The sequence below is a fragment of the Corvus kubaryi genome, unplaced genomic scaffold (assembly GCF_017639235.1).
Source record: "Corvus kubaryi isolate FWS band 111438036 unplaced genomic scaffold, C.kubaryi_AGA036_p1.0 split1-37296, whole genome shotgun sequence".
Lineage (NCBI taxonomy): Eukaryota > Metazoa > Chordata > Aves > Passeriformes > Corvidae > Corvus > Corvus kubaryi.
The window spans coordinates 2,485,416-2,510,010 of NW_024582075.1; the positions used below are offsets into that span (position 1 = coordinate 2,485,416).

The 24,595-nt window shown below is 37.9% G+C and overlaps 1 protein-coding gene across 3 annotated transcripts in view; it reads right to left on the bottom strand.

The window, feature by feature from the left end:
* The window catches only part of PRR16 (proline rich 16), a 143,278-nt gene that overhangs the window by 110,684 nt on the left and 7,999 nt on the right, over nt 1–24,595 (bottom strand). The window lies entirely within an intron of this gene.

Sequence of the window (24,595 nt, forward strand, 5' to 3'; positions counted from 1 at the left end):
CGTAACGTCTGGAGTATTTCTGCCAAAACCACTTACCCTATGAAGATGCAAAACTGTAGCACTTCCAGTTGCATTGACAATAGTGGATGCAAATCAGGAGACCCAAAAACCTGCCAGAAATTCGACAAAAAAAAGCCCCCTACAAAATTCCCAGCAGACTGGATATGTCATCACACCCTTTCCAGGTGAACAAACTGCACCAGGGCTGTTGAAGAGCACTGCCAAGCCAGGCAGGTAAGAAGCTGAGGACAGCCTCAGGAACACCACCCTGACCCAACACCATCATCTCTCATAGCTGACAACGTCCCTATGAATGGAACAACTAAATTCCTGGAAAAAAACTTAATACTGTTTCTATGAACATCAGGCTATGCCGATGTTCATCAGTTAAGCTTAGACAACACATATGAAAAGCAAAAACAGCACACTGTACAGCTGCCTGCCTCAGCAAGTCCCACCCAAGGAGGACAGTAAAACAGCCAGGATTCATATTCAGTGCTCTGTGGAAGACAGAAGTTTTGCCTTTGTGGATTACACCAACTATTCCAAACAGATTCCTTTTTCTTCTCCTCTCAAATAACAGTTTCTTTAGGCCTCATTATTCACCTTTTATGCTGCAAGTTTGGAAATCTTGCTCTGGAGGGCTAAAGACATTTGCATTAGGATCTCTGCCTCAAGATAAGTGTTTTTAATTATCACAATAATTTTGACTTTTTTTGAGTACTAGAGAACTAGAGAATTTTTCAGACTTCCATTTTAAATGTACTTAAGTGAAATTTAGCACAGGAAAAAAAAAAAAATTACACTACAACAGGAAAAGGGAACTCAATGATCACCAGTAGGTTCCCATAATCTTGTTACAGGAGCATGCAACTGATGGTACTAAACCACTTCAACATACCAGAGGTGGACTCACCAACCCCATAAAAAAAAGATCATTGAATCACAGCTACTCAGCACTGTCACATTAAAAAAACCCCAAGCTTCCTTGCTTAGGAGCTTCCAAGAGATCTTACACTTTCCAAACTGCCCAACTGGTAGGCAGTGATGAAATAAGGAAGTGATGAGCCTAAGATGGCTGTTTAAATGAATAAGCCAGATAGCTTCTATGAGTATTTATCTACAGTGTCTGAAAATAAATTATATACTTGCAGATTCCTAAACTGAGCTTTCAAACACCACTTATTACAACATAAAAATTGTCAATCTGCTCCAGCAAGCTGAAAAGTATTTCCTGAACACACATTTCTTATCCATTTCAAGGAAAATGGGAGGAAGGGTAATTGAAGAAACAAGATGCCACTCATATGATAAGATATATAAAGTCTAGACAAGGAAAGGGAGGCTTACCTCTGCCAAAACACTTGGACAAGTAAAACCACTAAGGTTGTTTTCAAAGCTGTGTTTGTATTTCAGTCATGTTCTTCCATATCCCCTTTCTTTTTCTATCCCTGCCTCAAGCTAGATGAAGCCCTTGGGGGGCAGGGAGGGGTGGGAAAAAGCATTTCCCACACACATATTCTGCACAGAGACAAAATCTGAGAAAGAGCAATCAAAATATTTGAAAAAGTAAGTATTTCTAGGTGACACATTTTTACAGGTTCATTGTTTTTAATAGAGTTCTTAGTGATATTTGTCTTCAAGAGTCATTGGCTTGACATGTTGGTGATGCTTATTTCACAAAGCCAAATTAAGCTGGCTACAGCCATTCTGATAAGTCACAGAGAGCTCACAAAGGAACATGTTCATAAAGGCAAAAAGTAACTGTCTGAAATTTCTGAGCTGCCAACTACAAAACAGCAACAAAATAAAACATCTTCCAGCTGCAAAAAAAAATCCCCCAACAAATGTCTGCTACAATGCTGGAAATACAAATGCTGGGAGACTCAATGAAAAAATTAACCAACATTACATCAGAAAACAATTTGTTTCATCTTCCCAATGCAAATTCAATAACAACTTATACCTAAATTTGAGCTGGGTACCTTTCCCACATCATTTACAGAACACTGACTAATTGTTATCCCAAATGCATTCTGTTTTATTTATATAGTTCAGTAAGATTTCTAGAGCTGACATACAGCATTTGCACTACATAAGTAAAAGGACCCATCTGTACTATCAGTCTGAGTTTTATCCTTAATAACTCTGAGTCTATTGTAAGTTTCAAGGCAATTATTAACCAATGATACACTAGAACTCCTTAAAAATTAGTAGGCAGATGGCAGATTTCACTAACAAAAGATATACACAGAGAACAAGAAGAACATCCATTGAAAGAGGCAACTTTTAAAATTTTCCCAATGACTCACATGTTTTTGAGTATATTAAGTCACTTTGAATTAATTCAGAAAGGATTATCAAACAGTATCAAGCCAATTTCTCTTAATTCCCTTATCTAGAAAATAACATGTATAAATTCCAGCACAGAAAGGAAACAGAACTGAAAAATATTTCTAATGCAGGATCTTTTGCTAAACTGTGTCTTAAGCTTCCTACTGTTCTTCCCCTGTAATTGAATAGCAACTAAGAAATATTATATGATTATAGACTTTACAGTAAAATATATAATTAGAAGATGCTAGTGAGTGCTACATAGTAAAATTAATTTTTCTCTTTAGATTGATGCTAGTAAGGTTCAAGCACATGAATCTTTAAAACCACAAAGAAACCCAAAACAGAGAAAATTTCTCTTCCAATACTCACATTTCTCAGGATCAAATGCCAACAAAATACAATGACATAATGATGGAGACTGGACCTCTATAAGTCATCTGGACTAAAAACCCCCCTCATTTGTCTTCTGTGCCCATTGGCTCTATGAAGGAAAAGAAACTATGCATTCAACTGCATGATGCACAAAATATGCCTAACATATAAACACGCTTTACTGAATTCATGCTGCACATCTTTAGGTCTTCTTTCCAGCAGTTTTCTGGTAGACTTGGACTCATGTCTCTACTCATACTCTCTCTCCCATCCTGAACTGAAGGTGGCTGGCTAAAATAATGTAGCACTCATTTTGAAGTTATGCTGTTACATATCAGCTTCCCATTAGTGGTCTCTTGCACTAGAATCCTACCCTATGTGTGTGACATAAATGGCAGAAAGCCAGCGAAGATTATATTGAATATTTGGGACCTGGGCACAGGCTATGTTTTGAAACATAAAAACAGATGTGATAGGTTGTCATTGCACTAAATGTTCTCTCATTAAACACTCGGAGGCCTTGAAATAACTGCAAAAATGCTTCAGGTTATTTTTCGGTGTAACTACCACTCAGATAAACTCTGACCAAGTTAAATACAGAATTCAATTCATTACAGATACCAGTTAACAATGCTTTAATCACTGTCTTCTTATCTTGCCATACAAGAGCTTAGCAGTACAACTTCAATAAAATGATTATGCTCCTCAGTGTATTCACATCATTAAATATGTAAAAAATTACTAAATACTTCTATTTAACTGTCAAGAATATTCTGATTTGTGCTTTATTTTTTACTTCTAAAAAGTTTTTTAGTTGAAGAACAACAGCCATAAAAACAGAAACTTACAAAATTAATTATAAAAAATATAATAAAAGTTGATTGCTAATAAACAATCTTGAAAGGTTAGGCTATTGAAAATAAATGTTTTCAACCTTCCAACTACGGAGAGTGATCACTAAAAATGCAACAACATTTAAAATCTATGACCTCCACAGTTACTTAGCTCATTATTAGCTTTCTTCCCCTATAAAGAGTTTAATGCCTGCCCCCTTCCCCCCCACCCCCCCCAGAAAAGAATGAAAGCAATATCCTTTATTTTTTTTCCTTTGTCTGGTTGGTAGAAAACAGCCTCCAAATCCAGGATCTGATTTAAAAGTTTACTACCTGACAAGTTTCTATTAGCTAGCCATTTTTCCTTTATGTGGAAAGATTACAAGAGGAGAAAAGAGAAGCCGTGTTTAAAGCATGCATTTTTCTTGCTCTGCCCTTAGCACTTCTCTCTCAGCATCACCTTCCAGGAACTCACTTTTGTTTTCTCAGCTTTTTTTCATGTTGTGATAAGTCATATCAGGCTGCATCAGTCATGCAGCAAATACACTGAAATGCTGAAAAACACTTTTCCCCTCACAGCCATACTTACAGCAGTAAAGAATTTAAAAGGAATTTCACAGGAAAAATCATGCCTGCATGGTCTAGAAAAAAAAGGTACAGCATTAATGGCGAATTTAAACTCTACATTAATTCTGGTTATTCACTGGAGCTAAGCATAATTCATTTTTGATGCTTGTTCAAGAACAAAATTACAGTCTGTCTTTTTGGGTTTATTTTGGTTTTTTAAAGGCATTGGATAAAGAGGAGATGCCTCCAAACTGATCTGCATAAGGCAAAAGTAATAGATTTGAGCAACAGATCTGTGCATATACACAAGTAAACCTAGAAGACGTACAGTACATCACATACTTTAATGTATCTCTTCCACTATCTGAAAAAACGGAAAAAAAAATCAGATGTGCAACTAACATACAAGATATTTTTAAACCTGGAGAACAAAGACCAAAAAACAACAGCCTTCATATAGGCAAGATATCAACGGCATGTTAGAAGAGTCTTACAAAATTAGGATCGGTAAAACAGTCTTCCTGAAACAGACACTGCATACAACCTAACACATATCTGTACAATTTAGGGGGCTCTTCACCTCCAGAAACCTTAAATGATGCAGAACTCACTCCTGTGACATGTGATGATCACAGCTGGATGTTCTCTTGCCTCATCTGACAACTTCCTCCGAAAACTACTGCTTTAAAACTCTTAATATGATCCTGACAGAAGCCGTTCACTTCCTTTTCCCTCAGGAAAACTCTTCACAGCATTTTGGAATTATTTATTGGCAAGGCAGGGGGGCTTCTGAAATCAGTGACTAAAAGACCTGAGGTGTGGCACTACACCAGAAGACGAACAGGTAAGATTAATGCAAAAATGTGCTATTTGCTCCAACACATAGGATATCTTTACCTTAGAATAAAGGGCTGAAATAAAGCCCACCCAACCAAATATTTAAATTCAAAAAGCCTCCAGAATTCATACCAATAGCTTAAAAGAGAGGGGGTTTGAACAGTGCATTTGTATATGCACTTCCAGCTCTCCATATTCCTCAGGTCTTTGCAGCAAAGGCACTACTGCACTGATGACATCTAGAGAGCTTGAAATCCTTGGCATTCACCCACCATGAAAATGGTGCCAGGAACAACATTTGACACATCGGAGATCAAGGACTGGAAATTTTAAGAAAACCAGACAAACAGAAATCACAAACCATGTTATTGCGTGTAAACTTGGGGAATCTGAGAGTGCAAAAACACAGTAAAGGAGCTGCAGTGTTTGGGGATGACATTATTTGCAAAAACAGAGCTGGGCCAGGTTTGAGAGAGAAAACTTCTGTTGTTTATGGTCTTGTGTGGGTAAATAGTGGGGAAAAAAGAAAGAGTCAGTGATGTCTTCTGTCCACTATGATTTCTGGCTTGACTAGAGAAGGCAATAATTAATTGGGAGTAGGTTAAGCGATCAATAGCATTTCTAGCGTCAGTTCTTGCTGTGCCGCAATCACTTGTTCTAAGAGACAGGTTCTGCAGCCACTAAGAAATACTGGCTTCCATTCCTCAAGACAGAGTGATTACTGACGGAGAAAAGGCAGCAGTACAACAAGTTATTCCATGATCTGTAACATCTGTGTTTTGTGCTGGGCACTCAAACACCTGGCTGAACAGTTTTCATAACCACTACAGGTCAAAAAATACTGTTATGATCTCACTGTAGAAGTCTTACAGCAATTGTAAAGATTATTGCAACATCCTTTTCCCAGGCCTTGAGAATGATAAACTTGCCTCAGCCAGAACTATCCACAACATTGCAGGGAAGATAGCTAACCTAAACTCTCTACTGGATCACATTTTCAAGCATTACCTGCTTTGTTTTCCCTTCCCCATCCTCCACTGTGAGCTCTCACTCAGCCTTGCAGCACGAACAGCAATAGTAGCATATCCATGATTATCCCCCAGTGTTAAATTTTCAAATGAAAATTTATGACCTTTCTCCAGTGATATTCCACAGAGGTAGGCTGGATATATCTGCAGAAAACCATCATCTTCCTTTTATCTCCTCCTACAAAATACGCAAAAAGCCAGAGCTGAACTAATCATATTGATTAATACTGTTTTCCTGTGCTTCCAGTTAATACTCACCCATTGATTTTTGTCTTATTGTCACGCTGCAAACCAGACAGGACATTCTTCTACAGTATCTGGTGAATATGGTCCTGATATATAACCAAGTAATATAAACTATTTTGTACCACAAACTACTTGCGGAAGCAACCTGTGGATTCCTTTCCCTTCATCACCCAACTACTGTGTGAGCCTATTCCACCTTCCAGCCTCAGGTATTTTATTCTAAGCAGCAAGGTAAATACATGCACAAAACCCAAGAAGCCTGGTGGCAAGCTCTGGCTGTCCCTGAAACAAAATTAGACAGCTGTGTACAGACTCTTGGCTGCTGTTTTCACTTTTGCCTTTTCCTCAGAACATAAAAAGGCCAAGTCCCTTTCACTTTACTGTCCTAATCCTACCCAGGACCTGGAATAACTCAGTATTTCAGATCTGCTTCCCTCAAGGACATACTGTAGCATGCACTTGCTCACAAGATAAACACATTCAATTAATAAAAAAATGGTGTACTTGTTAAACATAAAATACTTTGTGTATTCTTCTCAAGTGAAGGGATTCAAGGAGTCACACGTAAAGGTTTATAACTGCCATTTCTTGTCTATTTCTGAAATTTATACATTGTACTCTTCTGACTTTGCTTTTAGCTGTAAGGTCTCCTCACTTCTACTGCTCCAGGTGCTTGTGCCTTACAATGCTGATGTTAGGGAGCTCTAAAATCAGTCAATTATCAATCAAATTTTGGTCACAAAATAATTTAAAAATCACTTTTTTTGGGAAAAAAAAAGTGCAACACGACTGACTTAATCTAACTCCTCTTGCCTCCCAGGTGTCAGTGTTTTTCTTATGAGGACTGAATCTGATGCTGTTCAGGATGCTGACTTTAACAGCCTATTATTATCAGACCTATTAAAATAGTAGTTTTGTACTAATAACCACAGTCTTCTGTCTCTGGAGAACAGATTACATTTCAGGCAAGTCAGAATAAGCTTCGTGCCCTAAGAAAGTCCCTTAGCTCCCAGCGTAATGCCATCACAATGCACTGTCAGTTCAGTACCCTTACTGAGTGACACAAGTGCAAACTGCTTCTGCAAGGAAACCTGAATTGGCCCTCTAAAGCTGCAACAAAGCGTTTGTCCAAACCTGCTCCTCACCTACAGCAACCTAAACCCAAATGTCCTCCTGAACTTGAAACTAGAACACCACTGAAGATGTCTAATTCACTGTGAATTAAAACATCAAAGCTTTGTTAACATGTTAATAAAAAAAAATTATAATTCTATTAAATTTCAAAGAAGAAAGTATTCATGGAAAAATTACCAAGGGTGCTTTAACACTAATACCACTGAAGGAGATAGGGGAAAGAAAATCTTGAATCACACCAAAAAGAAACCTGCCAGGTATCATCCCAGCAGGCTGAGCACACATCAAATTTGCATTATTCAGCTACTCACCTAGCAGACTTTCCACTAGTCAGCAAATGCAAAGATCTTAGAGCCTTCACATTGTTTTGAATTAGATCAACAAAATCAACTGTAGCAAAGAAACTGTAATGCAAAGAAGCATCTCATTGATAAGATATGATTCCAGTTTTTGGGGTTTTTTGCACATAAAGAGGGAATCCTTAAATAAAAAAAATTACAGCCTTTACCTATTCCAGAGTCATCAGTGGAATTTACAGTCTAGAACAGTTTCATGTTTCCTAATTATGACAAGAACTTGCACCACATCTTGCCTTCAGTGTCGGGGTTTCCTATTAACCAGAGGTACCCTCGATTCTGTTGTACATTCGATTTACCCTCTGTCCTGGGTGCAGCTGCCCAGGTGCTGGCAGGTGAGCTGCAGGATGCCCCTGTGAGCAGAGACTCTGTGCCAGCACAGCTGGTCCAGCCAGCTCCAATGGACCACCACAGTGTACAGCTGAGCTCGGCAGACAAGATCATAGAATCATCATTTGTCAAAAGAAACCTTTAAAGCTCAGCTAGTGCAACTCCCCTGCAATGATCAGACACGTCTTGAACTAGAACAGGTTGTTCAAACCTCGTCATACCTAACCCTCAATGTTTACAGAGATGAGGCATCTACCTCTCTGAAAAATCCGCACGAGTGTTTAACCATCCTCATTGTATAAAACTCCTTCCTTATATCTAGCCAAAATTGACCTTCTTTAGTTTAAAACCATTACCCCTTGTCCTATCACTACAGGTCCGGCTGAAAAGAGGTGTTCAGTGTGCTGGAGCTGAGATTTCTCTGCAGCCCATGACAAAGACCATGGTGAGGCAGCTGTCACCCGCAGCCTGTGGAGGTCCACGGTGGAGCAGAGCCCCATCTGCAGCATTTGGAGGATAAGCCATCCTCCAGGTGGATAAGCCCTGAAGGAAGCTTCAACCCATAGCAACTCCATGCCAGAGCAGGGTCCAGGCAGGAGCTGCAGCCTGCAGCCCACACAGGAGCAGGTTTTCTGGCAGGACCTGTGGCCCATGGGGGACCCTTGCTGGAGCAGTCTGTTTCTGACAGTCTGCATCCCATGATGAGGACCCAAGATGGAGCAGGGGAAGAGCATGAGGAGATAGGAGAAGGGACCACAAACTAGGAATTGACTACAACCCCCATTACCCATCCCCCTGCACCTCCTGGCGGGGGGGGATATAGAACAGTTGGGAGTGAAGCTGAGTTTGGGAAGGGAGGGGTATGGGAGAGGTGTTTTAGGTTTTCCCTTTGTTTCTCACAATCCTACTCTATATTTTTAATTGGAAATAAATTAAATTAATTTCCCTGAGTCTGTTTTGCCTGTGATGGTAATTGCTGAGTGACCTCCCTGCTCTCATCTTGACCCACAAGCTTTTCCTTCTTATTGTCTCTCCTGTCCTGGTGAAGAAGGAGGGTGATAGAGCAGCTAGCAACCACCCAAGATCAACCCCCCAAAGCTTGTTTCCTTTCTCAGTCAAGGAGATTTGGTGTCATCAGAACAAAGTAAGAATAAAATAACAAATCCCCAGAAAATAATTTTTATAGCATTCTTAGCATTTTAACTTTATAGAATACATTATTATGGTTTTGAAGGGAAAATATTTCACAAGGCCTGAAACAAATTAATTTCAGTTTTGCTTTAAAATTGAACTGTCATTAAAAAAAATCAGAAATCTCTACAGCCACTGCGATTCTCTTATCTCAGGCAAGAGCCAAAAAAGTCTAAGTATACAACCTAAATCATCCAGACTGTTAAACAGCCACTAGAGACAAACTATTTAGTACCTAATTAGATAAAATTAGGAAGACTAAATCTAATTAAGGGTCTTTTAAAGAACAGTCCAGAAGTGGCTATCTCTTCACAAAATTTGTAGTTATCATCAAAACCAGAGAAACACAGATTTTGAACCATCAAAGATGACTTCTCACTGCAAAATAATTATACATTTTTAATTCTCTTCCAAAATTCCTTGAAATTATAATTTTTTTAAAAATGCAGCAGATTTATACGTAATAAACTTACACGGATAAAGAAAAGGAGAATGTAGTCTCTATTAGCAGAAACCCAGTCAATTCTAGCACTACTGTTAGGATTTCCTTAGACTTGGCATCAGCTGTTTAGGCTTTCCTCTGCTGGTAGGTTCTAAGAAATCAGTCACAGATTTAGAAAACTATGTCAATTATTGAAACATACTCACTGTCCTTCGATTTTACCTACAGGTTTAAAATTCCATGTGGGACAAACCCCAGCATTTTACTACTGTAAGAAATCCTTCCTGCTAAGAACTATAAGCTGATTCATATCTTCATTGGAATTTAGAATGAACCGCCTTTGAATTCAGGTTCAAATTAATGACAAACTCATGTCTGAAACAGTAATGGCTTTGGTACAGAATTAAGGCCCTTCTGCATGTCCAGGGTTTCTCAAAGTAGAAGGGAATCCTACTTCCAAAAACACACCACAAAATCTGTTGTATATTACTGTCAAATCAACATCTTAAGTCTTACACAAGAAATATAGCAAATTTCCTCGTGTACCCCTGTTTCATACACAGACTGCAGGAAAAGTGGCAGAACAGCGGCAACATCAGCTCTGATAATGTACAGAGGGATGGCTCTAATGAGGTCCATGATTTGAGTGCCTGGAACTGAAAGGAGTGCCTTGGACTACATCCAGCTGTGGCCACTGGTCACACAGTCAGGATTTTGTTCTGGTGAATAAACTTCTACATGTATCAGCATTCTGCAATACTCTATTAAGGAATTACGAGTTACGAGAAGACCACTGCTGAGGATGATACTAGCCATTTAGCCCAACACCCAGATATTAATGAGAGTTCTGGATTAAGTTGCTATAAGATGTAGAGTGATTTATAAGGAGTATCATTCTTCATCCCCAGTTTTACTTGGATTTCTTGTATCTGTCTGTTCTGATAGGTGTTTATGCTTTCCTGCTCCATGTCTATGTCTGGCTGATCTTGGAAAATGGAACTTTTTAGATTTAAACATCTTCCCAACAGTCCTGCACTGGTTATTCAAATCATGTCTATGAAGCATCTGTAGTTGTTTCTACCACTAGGAAATGAGGGAAACAGTCAACTTAGTTACAACCAAAGCCGATGGCAACTTCACCCAGATATTTCAGCCATCCTCTGTCTATTCCAACTATTAAGAGCATCTCCTTTCTCTAGAAGCCATTTCTCTCCATGCTCTTCCTACTCCCTCCCATCTATTCATTTGACTGCCTGTGTAAATAACTAACCTACAAGACTAAAAAATACTTCAAACTGATTAAAATAGTCATTCTGAAAAAGAGTTCAGAAAGGGAAACAAACTTTGTAACTTGCAGTTTTATTTATTTTATTGAGTTTCAGGAGAGCAACAGTATTTTTCATCTTGATCAAAACCATAAGCAGCTGCAGTTTTAAAAACCTTGAAATGTGCAAATGAATGCCATATGAAGTATTGTAAGCAAGGCTTGTGATACTGACTATTCAATCATTACATTGCAAGGACAGTGAAGAAAAGATGGTTTGGAAGGGAAAGGTGATTATGGAAGGAGGAGAAGTGATTTTTGTTTGTTTTGATGAGGTCCTTTTGTAATTATAAGCATATAGAAAGGGATAAAGAAGCAGTGGGGAACAATTAATGCAAATCAACTAGCTCTAGAGAAGAGAATGAGTATACACTATATTATAAACACATCATCCTGATAATACACACAAACACTAAGAGAACTTTTTAATGACTCTCTAAGCAGACACTGCTTCAACCTTGCTAACATCAAATTATTGTTTAAATTACAACATAAGTTTCTTACTCTGTGATCGTGATTTCATATCATGATGTGATTTACAATTTAAGGTGTATATGTTGGAATTATTGCATATAACAACATTAAGAACAAAATCCTTATGATTAATACTTCAGCTGTAAACACTAGCTCCCCTCTAATCTTTCTGGTTGGGTAATTATTCTGGTAACAATAAAAAGAAAAAAAAAACTAGAAAATATTTTGTCCAAATTCTGGTAATATTTCAAATAGACTTGTCGGAGGTGTATTTGAGAGCCAAATGCAGGACAAGAGTGAATGTAAGATGCACACATACCTGTGTGAACCCTGCATCAATCATCACTGAGGGGATGGACTGGGGCACGCTGTCCCTACCTGCCCACAGACCTTCAAAACACTCTTGCTTTTACATACATCTTTTATCTTAATGGTGTTCTGGTAAACTACTAGAATTTGACCAGTAAAAATCTTAATATCCTTCTAAATTTCTAAGTGTTGTCCTTCAAGAAGCCTCCTAATGCTGAAGACCTGATCACAGAATCACAGAATCAACTAGGCTGGAAAAGGCCTCTGAGATAACCAAGTCCAACCCATGACCTAACACCACCTTGTCAACTAGGCCACTGAGTGCCACATCCAGGCTCTTCTTAAACACCTCCAGGGACAGTGACTTCACCACCTCCCCGGGCAGCCCATTCCAATTCCCCATCACCTTTTCAGTGAAGAAATTTTTCCTAATGTCCAACATAAATCCCCCCTGGTGCAGCTTAAGACTGTGTCTTCTTGTCCTGTATCTGACTGCCTGGGAGAAGAGACTGACTCCCACCTGGCTGCACCCTCCTTTCAGGCACTTGTACAGAGTGATAAGGCCGCCCCCAAGTCTCCTTTTCTCCAGGCTAAACACCCCCAGCTCCCTCAGCTGCTCCTCATAAACTTGTGGTCCAGACCCTTCCCCAGCTCCATTGCCCTTCTCTGGACACACTCCAGCACCTCAATATCCTTTCTGAATTGGGAGGCCCAGAGCTGGACACAGGACTCAAGGTGGCCTCACCAGCGCCGAGTACAGGGGAAGAATGACTTCCCTGGTCCTGCTGGCCACACAATTCCTAATACAGGCCAGGATGCCGTTGGCCTTCTTGGCCATCTGGGCACACTGCTGGCTCATGTTCAGTCTGCTGTCAACCAGTACCCCTATGTCCCTTTCTGCCTGGCCGCTGTCCAGTCACTCTGTCCCCAGCCTGTAGCGCTGGAGCCGGCACCTAGTCTCATTGAACCTCATATTGCTGGATTCAGCCCAATGATCCAGCCTGTCCAGGTCCCCCTGCAGAGCCTTCCTACCCTCCAATAGATCAACACTTTCCCCCAGCTTGGTGTCACCTGCAAATCTGCCGATGGTGGACTCATGCAGATCCCCTCATCCAGATCACCAATAAAGGTACTAAACAGGACTGGGCCCAACACTGACACTTTACCCATGGGGAATGCTGAAGCCACACTGGGGTTTGCAGCCAAAACCACAAATGTTTAGCCTCTTTACCATAGAAAAGGCATGACATACTGGTTTATGAAAATTATGAAAGATGAGTCGTACACCAAAATCCCAATGAACTGTGACAAACTCATTAACAGAAGTGTGACGTAAGATAATACCAATACTGTTTCAGTCCAACTGCGATGACACACTCACCTCTTGACATGGTTTAATGCTTAGCATCTTACGTGTATCTTGTATTTCTGAGACCATTCATGCAATGATTTCTTCTTTTTATTTTGAGCATAACACAAATACATAATGAGAGAATGAGCCATAGAAAGGAACCAGACACTGGCAAATTTAGCGCATTAAATCCTAGCACTCCTCTGTATTTATTCCTCATGGTTGTGAAGCTTTGCTTCAAAAGCTCTGGGTACAGTGGAAAGACCCTATAGATGTGGCTGTTATGTAATGCACTGTGTAAAAACACGATGCATTTGAACAAGACAAAGCAATGTCTTAATGTCTTATTTGTACAAACTCTCTGTTTGAAGACTTTGAAACTTGTGATATGAAGGATTGGGTTCTAAATGGTATCATTTAAAAGGCAGACAGGGATGATATAAAGATACAGAATACAGTCTTGCATGTGCTGTAATGCTACCATTTATCTGCAAGACAGATCTGATGGATGCTGTAAGAGCAAAATTTCAAGCTCCTGGAAGGAAAAAAATTGCAATAATTATCCATAAAAGCTTAGTGGAAAATTTTCTTCCATTGGTTCTATTAAAAAGTAATTAGCGCCTGTGCAACTGCCAAAAATTGGCAATTAACATTGCTACATAGGAGAATACTGGCACTTAATCTGGTTAGTGTTCTCAAGGAAACCTCTAATGCACTAATGCTATCTGTCTATCTATCTATCTTAGGCTCTTACATGGCTCCTATTACTATAATATATAGGCATTTAACAATCTTCACTGCAGTTATTTTTACAACACCCTGGCGAGGTCATGAAATACAGTCAAACCAAGTGCACAGATGTGGAGCTGAGTTTAGGCTATAATGTTATACAGGATTTAATTTACAAAATCCTTTTTCAGAAGGTATTTCCAGGTGCACTATACTTGCAATAAAATACACAGGTAGGTCAACCAAGGAAAAATTATTAACTTCAGGGTTTAATTTCAAATTTAAAATCACATTCAGATAGCAAAATAGTTTTCAAGAGAAGAATTAACTGAAGCTCTAGTTTAAAGCCAGAGCCAGGGCTTGTCTTGGATGTTTGCTGTAAGAACAATTCCTACTTCCCACTGAATTTAAAACTAATTCTCATTCAGCTAATAAAGCTGCAAAGATGGTCTTCCTAGCCTCTGAACAGACGCACAAGTGATGGAAGGACATCAACAATTGAGCAAGAATGTTGAAAAATGTGCTCTGAACATGGCAGACCTTGAATACTGTCATAGTGATCATCTAGAAGAGTCACTAAAGGATAGGTCAGTTTGAAAGGAATGTTTAAAAGAAACCAAACAGATTAGACAGAGTATTGTATGTACACTGCTGGAAGAACAGCCAGCAGTACATGTATATCAAAGCTGTGCTAAACTTTGCTTTGCTAAAAAACCCTAACCTAAAAACACAAAAGTTACATAAAAGTCAACAAAATATCAATGTAATCTGTTTCTCAGTTTCAACTGCTGACTTAGGCATAATTTTAGCTATATGTAAGATAGCAATTTGTCACCTCTAAATATAACAAAAACTTAGGAAGAAAATCCCTCCTTTGCCGATATTTCCACTGTGAAGAGGCTTGCAACATATGTGAAACAAAATACATCACTCACTTCTGGTTTATGCTGCAACACAATTCAGGACTGAAAACCAATTTAGAGCAGTAGCTAAATAGTGTTTTTCCTAATGGTGTATTACACAGAAGCTGTACTGCCTTTATAGAAAGAAATAAAATGCTGATATTATCCAGTGAAAGAAATAAGGGACTACCAGAGATAAAAAGAGGAAAATACTCATATCTTCATTTTTAGTGTTCCTTTACTACATAAAAAGTACACTGCATGGAAACCAAATGTACTGTGGAAATTGTAACACAGAGTGTCTTAAATAGTTCACCTATAGAAAGAATTTTCTTTTTCCAATATGCTTTGTTTTTCCAAGGATTCCAATATACAATTTTAAAAATCATCTACCCTAGTTGCTTGATGGCTTTGCTTAATTAAAATTCCAGTAAAAGAGTGTAACCAGTCTGTTTTCACAGTACACACTATAATGATACACAAGCAAATTGCACTTTTTCTTTTAACTTTTCTTCAGAAAGGGACCAAGATCATCCATAATGACGGAATAAAAGATTCTCTTCAAGTTTCATAGTATGATTAAAGGTGATTATTGATGTAGTTAACAAGGTAAAACAAGTGCACATTTCTTCAAGAACATGATGAATTTTTAATGAAAATAATTTAGATTATCTTTGAGAAATAAGATAAAACAGGACTGAAATTTAAACAAGGAGATTTATATAACTTAGAGTGTAGGAGAAAAAATTATATATCAGTAGGAAAAAATGTTGATTTAATAATACTATGCAATTCAGGTAATTTAAAATTAATGTCTACAGTTACTTTATTCAATCATAATTGAAGATATTTCTATAGCCTGATTATATTCCTCAGATCCTGAAATACTTTTACAGTAGCTACCTGCTTATACCTGACACCTTTGAGACCAGTGAGTATTACACGAGCACCACAAGATCCTTCTCCAAAACAGGTTCTGAGAACACAGAATAATGAAAACAGAATCATGGAATGGTTTAGGTTGGAAGGGACTTGAGAGGTCATCTAGGTCCAACACCCCTGCCATAGGGGCACCTTCCATTACACCAGATTGTTCAAATAGAAAACTGAAATCTCCTTCCCAAAATACAGTCAGCTTTTTGGTGGTATTCTCTCCTTTAATGACTACTGATTTCAACAGCACTTCAGCTGAGAACAGCTAAGAGATAGGCAAACTATTACACTTCTTCATAATTCTGATAGCTTATTTCAGCTAGCTGTGGATTTTTGCATAAACCATCTCAGAAATTACCATTATCAGTAGCCTCATTTCAGTCAGGGATTTGGCTTTCAATATGTATGATTCAGTTTTCCTGGACCACTTAATTAATCAAACTTTGCATGCCTTTAGTGTCCTTTCTACTGGAGTCTAAACCTTAAAAATTAGGGAATAAATTAGGATAAGTAGGCCAAAATTGCCCCTAGAATTTTAGCTGGAGCTCCTGGCACACATATTTGTGGTCCAGATGTAGACTGCACAGTAGCTTCAACCTAAGACCAGTGTGACTGAGTCAAGCTGGCCTGAGACCAATATCTTTTCTTAAGAGAGCAATGTCTTTTCTTTAGAGAGCTCTGAATTATTGTGTTGGAAGATACAAAAGCAACAGAGACTTAAAAAAAATCCCCAAGAGCTGGCAGGGGAAAGATCCAGCAGCCAATTCAATAAATTAATTTCAAAAACACACTGATTCTACCCCTGCCTCTGTCACACAGCTTGGTGATACCACAGGAAATTACTGACATCAAAATTGTACCTACCTTGCAGATGTGTGTTTCTTATTTTCTGACCTGAAATAGTCATATCTGATTTGTCAAAGATAAACCTATTTCAGCTGAAGTAAGGAGATCCATAAAGTCCTTAATACACTGAAAAATGAGGTGTTTACTGTTTCATATTTGCCACCCTCCAGTCTTGTATCTGTGAACTGGAGATAAAACCCCCTCACCTCATAAATGTATTATGAAAATAAATTTATTAAACATTTATGAGACTTTCCAGCACCACAGAGACACTTATCACAGAAAAGGCCAATAGAAAATGAATTCTTTATTCAGAAAAGCTCTGAATGTCATGCTATGTATAAAGCAGGGCTATCACTCCAAATAATTATAGCAGCATAGTATCACACAGCTAATTACTAAGCAGAACCATCACAAAATACACCGAGCAAGGCAGTCTTACATAAAACAGCTATGGGAATGCAACTGAAAACTCTGTCAAAACAAATTAAGAAAACATTTTAAGAATACATACTGTAAGTTTATGTTGCATCTCCTAGTTTAAAATGCAAATCAAAATAGGGGAAAATACCTACTCCATCATTTGGCACCATGATGATAGCTGTGTCATGTAGATCGTTATAAGACCACTGGTACACAATGAAACAAGAGAACTGACAGGCATGATATGAGGGATCTGAAAGCCTGAGGGACCTTTCACTAGAGGGTTTCACCCACTTATAGATCAAGGTGCAAGAGAGTCTAGGATACTGGCAGTCTTCTAATTCAGCACTCTGAAGAAAAGGGACTTTAGTACATGGATTCTGCTAAAAACTCTCAAACTTCCAGTCAAATTTCTCTTCTTCCCAGAGCCATCTAACATGCATATCTCTGATCACAACTTTATTGTTGATACTATTGGTATCTCATTTACAGTCATTTTTCCACCCCTCTCTGACAACTTTTCCTTATGCACAGGTAAATTGTACATGCAATTTAGGAGCATCACAACACCTTAACCCCAGTTTATCCTCAACCTTCTCCTTTCTTTGGAGGTATGTGTCTCTCCACCAAGTTAGCTCAGCATAGTAGCATGGCTTACTCAGGAGAGGAGGGGAAAAAAAAGAATCTTGTTACAGCAGCTCAGAGGGAACATTTACATCCCCTGGTCATGTCAGACAGGCTTCTGTGATCAAAAAACTATACTCTAGCAAAGGCTAGACTTCTTTGCTACAGTACAGAAAGGAAGCAGCAGGGGGCTGGGGATGGGGGGAAGCTTTCAAGCACAAAGATGACAAGCATGATCAAAACCATGACATTTTCCCAGGCTTATTGCTCTGAAGTAGATCAGCTACTTAGTCTAAAAGAAAAGGTTTTTTTCTAAAAAATCATAACACCATGATGCAGAACTCAGCATTGAAAAATTCTGTCTGAACTCTTCGACCTTAACAAAATAACTGAAGGTGGTATTTTATAATGGGGAGCACCTGGCAGCTAGTGGTGTGTTACAATTTCTGCAACATTACATTTGTCTGCAAAGAAAAATTAAATTCGCGAAACCAAGTAAACTCTTCAGAATGGCATTTTAGGCATTTGTAAATGTACCCAGCCATTCTGGACCATGCTCCTTTGACATGAATATACAGCATTCTATAGCAAATTGGTCCTTCTGACACCATTTTACTTCACAGATAGAGGAGATTCATACCAACATGCAAAGACAAATTCTTAATGTCAGTCCCTCACAGAAGAACACCACTTAAATTGCTGTATTCAACTACTATTACTCTTACTTTTAATTGGGTATGCTGATATAAGATTTCCCAGAGCCTGAAAAAAGAGCCAGAAGACTGGAGAGAGGGGAGAGGGGGGAAAGATTACTAGACAGGAGACTCTAGTCCCACAGGGTATTACTCACTGGCCATGGTTTCACACCAGATGAAACCTAACCCTCCAGGAAGACAGGAAACTTTGTGAAAGTTCACTGCCCTGATGACAGAATTAAGGTGTTGCCACAACACAAAACAGGCCAGGACACCTAATGCTAGTTAAGTAGAAGCATTACTTTGTCTCAGAGCAAGGACAGAATTTAAGTCTTGTAAACAGCCTTTGTTTACTCTAAGATGGAGAGAGAAAGGAGAGGGAGAAGAAAAAAAGGCATTTTGAAATATGCTTTTGGAAAATAACTGTGGTCTGAGAAAACATTCAGAGAAAATTCAGAACCATGATATATACTTTCTTAACAATGCAATATGCAAAAATGTGGTTTGAATATCCAAACAGCAAAAACTAACAAAAGAATCCCAAAAGAAATAGAAACATAAGTCTATAAATAATAGTAGATTATTATCAATGTGGAAAAGTCGAAGTGGGCATATTCCTTCATGAAAATAAGAGTGGCAATTTATGGTTGTGAAGAGAAAGTTTCTATAGCAGGTGGGAAAAAAATAAAATTAGGAATAACAAGGATAAAGAATAGTGAGGATAAACTTCAGTGAAAATATTTCTGAGGTTGTATTCCTGACATTTCAGATTTCCTTGCCAGACCACACAGACATTGCTCAGATTCTGAAAACCAACACCAGTTTCCTTCCCTTTTTTCTTGCCTTTTTCAACTCACCTCCTTGAAGGCTCAACTTCTCTAATATAAATTATGGAGCAGTAATTTAGTAACACTACACTGTTGTAACAATTGTTTCACAAAAATGCTTTGTAACTACAAGTCTTTGAACCTAGTCCGCAGAATCTGCTTCATTGTCCAGGAAAGTACTCATTCACTGGTACTGGCATTTCCCAACTCCAAATATGTCCATCAACACTTGCAACATTACTACTGCTAATGGTAATACACAAGTGTTTCTGAGGGTGAAAGGACACAAATCCTTCTCAATTAGTCACTGCTTCAATAAAAGATTATACACTTGCAGACCATTTCAGACCCCATAAAAAGAGCAATCATAGAAGCTCTGGCATATAATAACAGTAGATTAACAGAGCTGGACTGAAATAAATAAATAATTTTAAAACCCTAAACTTAAAGAGGTCTTGCATTTTAAAAACACAGCTATCAACAGGAGCCATTAAACAGGACTAGCCCCATCACTGAGCCCTGGGGAACTCCACTGGTGACTGGCCACCAGTAACTCCAATCACCACCACTCTCTGAGCCCAGCCAACCAGCCAGTTTTTTACCCAGCAAATAGTACACCCACTACACTCCCAGAGAGGCTTTTTTCTCCAGGAAAAATGCTGTGGGTGACAGTGTCAAAGGCTTTACAAAAGTCTAGGTAGAAGGGGATCCTGAAGAACAGAGATGCTTTTCTATGCATTTAGAGAATGCCCTCTCCCTAATTTTGTCTGCTCTCATCTTCAGTGCATAAAAACTCATATTCTTCACATTGTATAGCAGCAAAATGTTCTACAATTTAAGTACGTACTGCCTGAAAAGCCAACTCCAGGTGGATTGCTGATTACTTTATAGTTAACTTGTTTTCTAGATATGCAACAGCAGTAGACTTGGGTCATGAAGAAACAGTAATGAAATTCCTCAACCAGACTCTGGCTGCTATCATACAATATATGTTTATTAATTACCCTGTTACAAAAGTTGCAAATGCTCTCAGTAAATTTGCTGATGCAGCAGAGCTAATAGACAACACACAAGGCATGAAGTAAATCTCTCAGATACTTACAAATAGGATAAAATTCCTCTTGTGCATTATCACAGCCATGAGGACAAACTAAGTATCTTTGTGCTACAGACTGGAAGTTCAGTAATTCATAGAGCTCTTTGCAGAGGGGTCATGATAGAATGGCTGCTAACAGGCAATTTCTCACCAAATAGAAATGAAACTTCAGAAAGTAGCAAAATACAGTTCCAGTAAAGTTCTGATTAGATCTCACCTACAGTATTGTACACATTTCTGTGAAGAACAACTCAATCAAAATAGAGCTAGAAAAGCTCTGTTTCATCAACTGGAAAGAGCCTACCAAATAAATAAAAAAATATATTCTTTACTAATGTACCGACATGCATGTATAAACAAAGAACTATTTGAGTTACCAGAGCTGAGTGGCATCATTAGCAAAAAGAAACTGCAACCATCTTGGTATTGCTATTTATTTGTCATTATTTATTTGTTTGCCCAATTGAATTCTTGGCCTAGATTAAACAGTTTTCAGCCACAAAAACATTGTACTACACTTCCTGTCTGTATCAAATGACAATCTGCAGTAAGAAGCATGTGAAAACTCAAAGAATATCTCCTTCATTGGAAGAAAACCTTAAAAGACATATACACCTGCTAGAGCACTACATCAGAAGAATTCAAAATGCTGATGTCTTGTCCTCTAGCCACACAGGAAGGATGCTACAGAACTGTTCCAAGTCTATAGTTACTGTATAAAAAGCAAGGAAACAATTTAATCTGTTCAAAATAGACATTTAATTAAGATAAAATCCACTTGACCAAGACCTAGTTGCAGTGTAACAGCATTGATGTAACAGATAACTTTGTTTCACTATGTACAAGAAATCATGCATTTAAGGAAGACAGATCATATATGTAATTCACAGTGACAAAGATGATGTCTCACTCTTGATTAGTAGATTGAGAAATAACAGATGAACATGGCAAAACTACTTTGCCTGTACAAAACAAGCAGTTATTAAACGAAAACTTGCTTTTTAGAAAATTAAGGAACAACAATTTTCCAAATTCCCCCTGGAATTCCCACTCTTCTAAAAGATTGTGATAAAAAAAACCAAAAGCCATTTGAAAAGCTGTCACATAACACCAGGACACCAGTCCTAAAACATGAGATGTCACTGTCACAAGTTGTGAAACCTAAACAAAAGCACATTTCACATTCAGCAAACAATTCACAAGATCTATGAGATCTTCCTTTGTTCATAATAGATTATTATTAACTACACTTGACTCCATAATACATCAAGCATCAAATCAAGGTTATTTGCATTTTCCCAAAGAAAGAATAAATCCAGAAGGTTATTTATTAACTTTTTCTCCTAGTACCTTGTTTTACGCACTTGATTGACTAATACCTGTTGAAAATACAAACTCAAAAACAATTTATATTCTAAGGCAGATATAAATTTATAGAAGACTACCAGATTATGGGAAAAATAATTGACTAGGTAAGTTTAATATTTTGTTGAAATTATCATAAAGTAGCTCCTGTTTCTAAGATGATGTACACTGAATGAACTCTGACTTTGATAGAACTGATTTATTTTTTTTTAATTTGTAAGAAACTTGAAGTAAATATTCACAATGCCTGCCAAGTGCTCATCTCCTAGAAACAGTATACAGCAGTCATTCACTGAAATACAGTCAATTTTTTTCTATGAGGATCATATCTCTCATACTTGCAATCTTGCAATAAACACTCAGAAAAGATTCATTATTTAACAGAAGGTTTTTAAACTACCTTTAAGAACTTTCGAAGTTTAGAAGACATTTTTACAGATTTTTTAAAGGGCATTTCCATAAGTTCCCTGACATTAAATGTAAAATTTCTACGTATGTCTAGCTTTAATCAATCTTAGACTACAATTCTTTTGTATGCAATGAACTTAAGGCTTAAATAAAAGAATGGGAACTTCTTCACTGCAATTAATACACATTACTGTCTATACAAGTACTGGGGTTCTAATTTCACCTAAAATTAGGTATGTGAATCCAAGACATCAACTTCACACACAAACATACGCATCAAATGTCCTGAATGACTGGAACTCCTTAAAGACAACAGCCCTATCAAAGCTGTATCACATCAGCAAACATTCTGCTTGCTAAGATTTAAGACATTTAAACAAAATAATTAAGCCAAGTGTTTGTATATGATTTATTACAATTCAAGCATTCATTTTTTATGGGTTTTTTTTAGTAGAAAGAATCAAATAATCACCAACTGAAAAACAAGCACATGCAAATCAATTGTCAACAGGGAACAAGAAAAAATAATGATCATAACCTCCTCCTCCTTTTGTTTAAGCATAAACATCCCAGACTGGTCAAACACCAGTTTTCTCTAAGTCTTTCAGGTTCACCATACCACCTGCACTTTGATTTCAAGGAACAGAAAGTTACTACTTCAGCAGAGGTAGATATACTTGTATAGTTTTCTAGTCTTAATAAGTTATCCGAACACTGTGCTCATACACAGGTTATTTCTTTATCCAAATGCCATAGTTTTACTGACCCTTCAAACAGGCCATAGAATATATAAGCAATAAAAGCCAAGTAAGTCTAGACTTTACCACCCTAGATATCACAGATAAAACTCCTTAGCACTACCAGAGACCACCTGCTGTGATGAACTTACCTCATTCAAAACATCTCTGCAATCATCAGTAAAAACGCGGAGAGAATAAAGTACAGTTCAGTTGGTAACCAAAACTCATTTATTTAAGAGAACAGTTATGTAGTATTTCGAGAAAAGATAAAGCAAATTTTAGGAAACAATGTTAACTTAATCTATCATGGGTAGCTTTTTCTTGAAATACCAACCAGTTAACTTGAATGCAAAGAGCAGCTTTCAGTTTCTATCTACACAACATTAGAAACTGCACTAAAATAAAGTTATTAACAATGAGCCCACACATGAGAATCTCCTAGTGGCATGCAGAAGATCCATGAGGACAACAACTGAGGTTCTGAGATAAATGGCAGAGACGCCTGAAATTTTTAAGACCTATCTTGAAGCTCTGATGTTGACTTTCATGCGTCAACTTTCAAGAATGGAGAGACAAGAACTCTCGTGCTTAAGAACACAGATGACATCTGTGTCTGACGTCTGATAGCTCCTAGAAGTGAGGTAAATAAAGCTACACAAACACCTGAAACTGTTACGAGGGAAAAGAGGAAAAGGGCTAGGAAAAGAAAACAAAGAGCATCCGAGAAATGGAGGGATTACTATGAGATTAGCATAGTGAAAATGAAAGCGAAAATTAAGCAGACAGGCAAAATTAACCTGAATTGTTCACAAAGTTAATTTGAATAATTACACTGGGTTTGCCTGGACCATTTCATTTGAAGGTGGGGAAAAGGATATATCTTGCTTTAGTGCAGAGACATTATGGGAGTAGCAGCATTCCTGTAAAAGCAGAAGGGGCTGCAGTCCTCCCTTCCAATCATCACTGCCTGATGGGACATACAGGCTCCAGTGGCTGCACTCACTAACACCAGCTCCAAGCACTTGGTGCATGCATCTGTTATATTCATAGAGGGAGCTATACTGCAAATCTGTTGTTTACTATTCTGTCTGAAATTTAGTAAAATACATCTCCAGATCACAGGCAGTGGGAAGTACACAACCACTTATTACTGCAACTTTAATGAAAAAGTACACAATATATACTTCAGCTAATTTTAAAATTTCAGCTAAAAAAAAAGTTTATTGAGGGTAGTAAATGTTTGCGACATAGCATTTTTACTAAACATGCACCTGATTGTTTGAAACTAGATTTGAAATATTGTGCGCAGGTCTGGGCTCCCCAGCACAGGACAGATATGAACACACTGGAGCTAGTCCAGAAAAGGGGTTGGAAGGCGCTGGAGCGTATGTTACATACTTAATTAGAAGCAGTAAAGGAGGCAACAAGGGGCACAATTAGAAATACAGGAAATTTGACCTAAAAACAAGATCAAAAAAGGGGTGATTCAACACTAAAATAGGTAGTCCAGCAAGGTTGTGGAGCCACCATCCTTAAAGATATTCAAGAACAAGATACTAAGCAACCTGCTCTAGTGGGTTGGACAGTTTCTAGGGGCCCTTTTGAATCTCAACCAGTATGTAATTCTGTATTAAGAAATAAATATATCTTTTCCAATTCTTTGTCCAATAACTGCTGAACTTTCAGTCATTACTTTAGCTGAAAATTTCAATGAAAAAGCATACAAAGGAAGAATTACACTTTGTTTTATCACACTGCAGTAAGAAAAACATACTGATCTTGATGTTTCATATTTTCAGATATAATTTTATACAGAAAGGGTATTGTTTCATGGGTATGAACCAAAAAATTATAATGGAGAAGCAAGTCCAAGCAC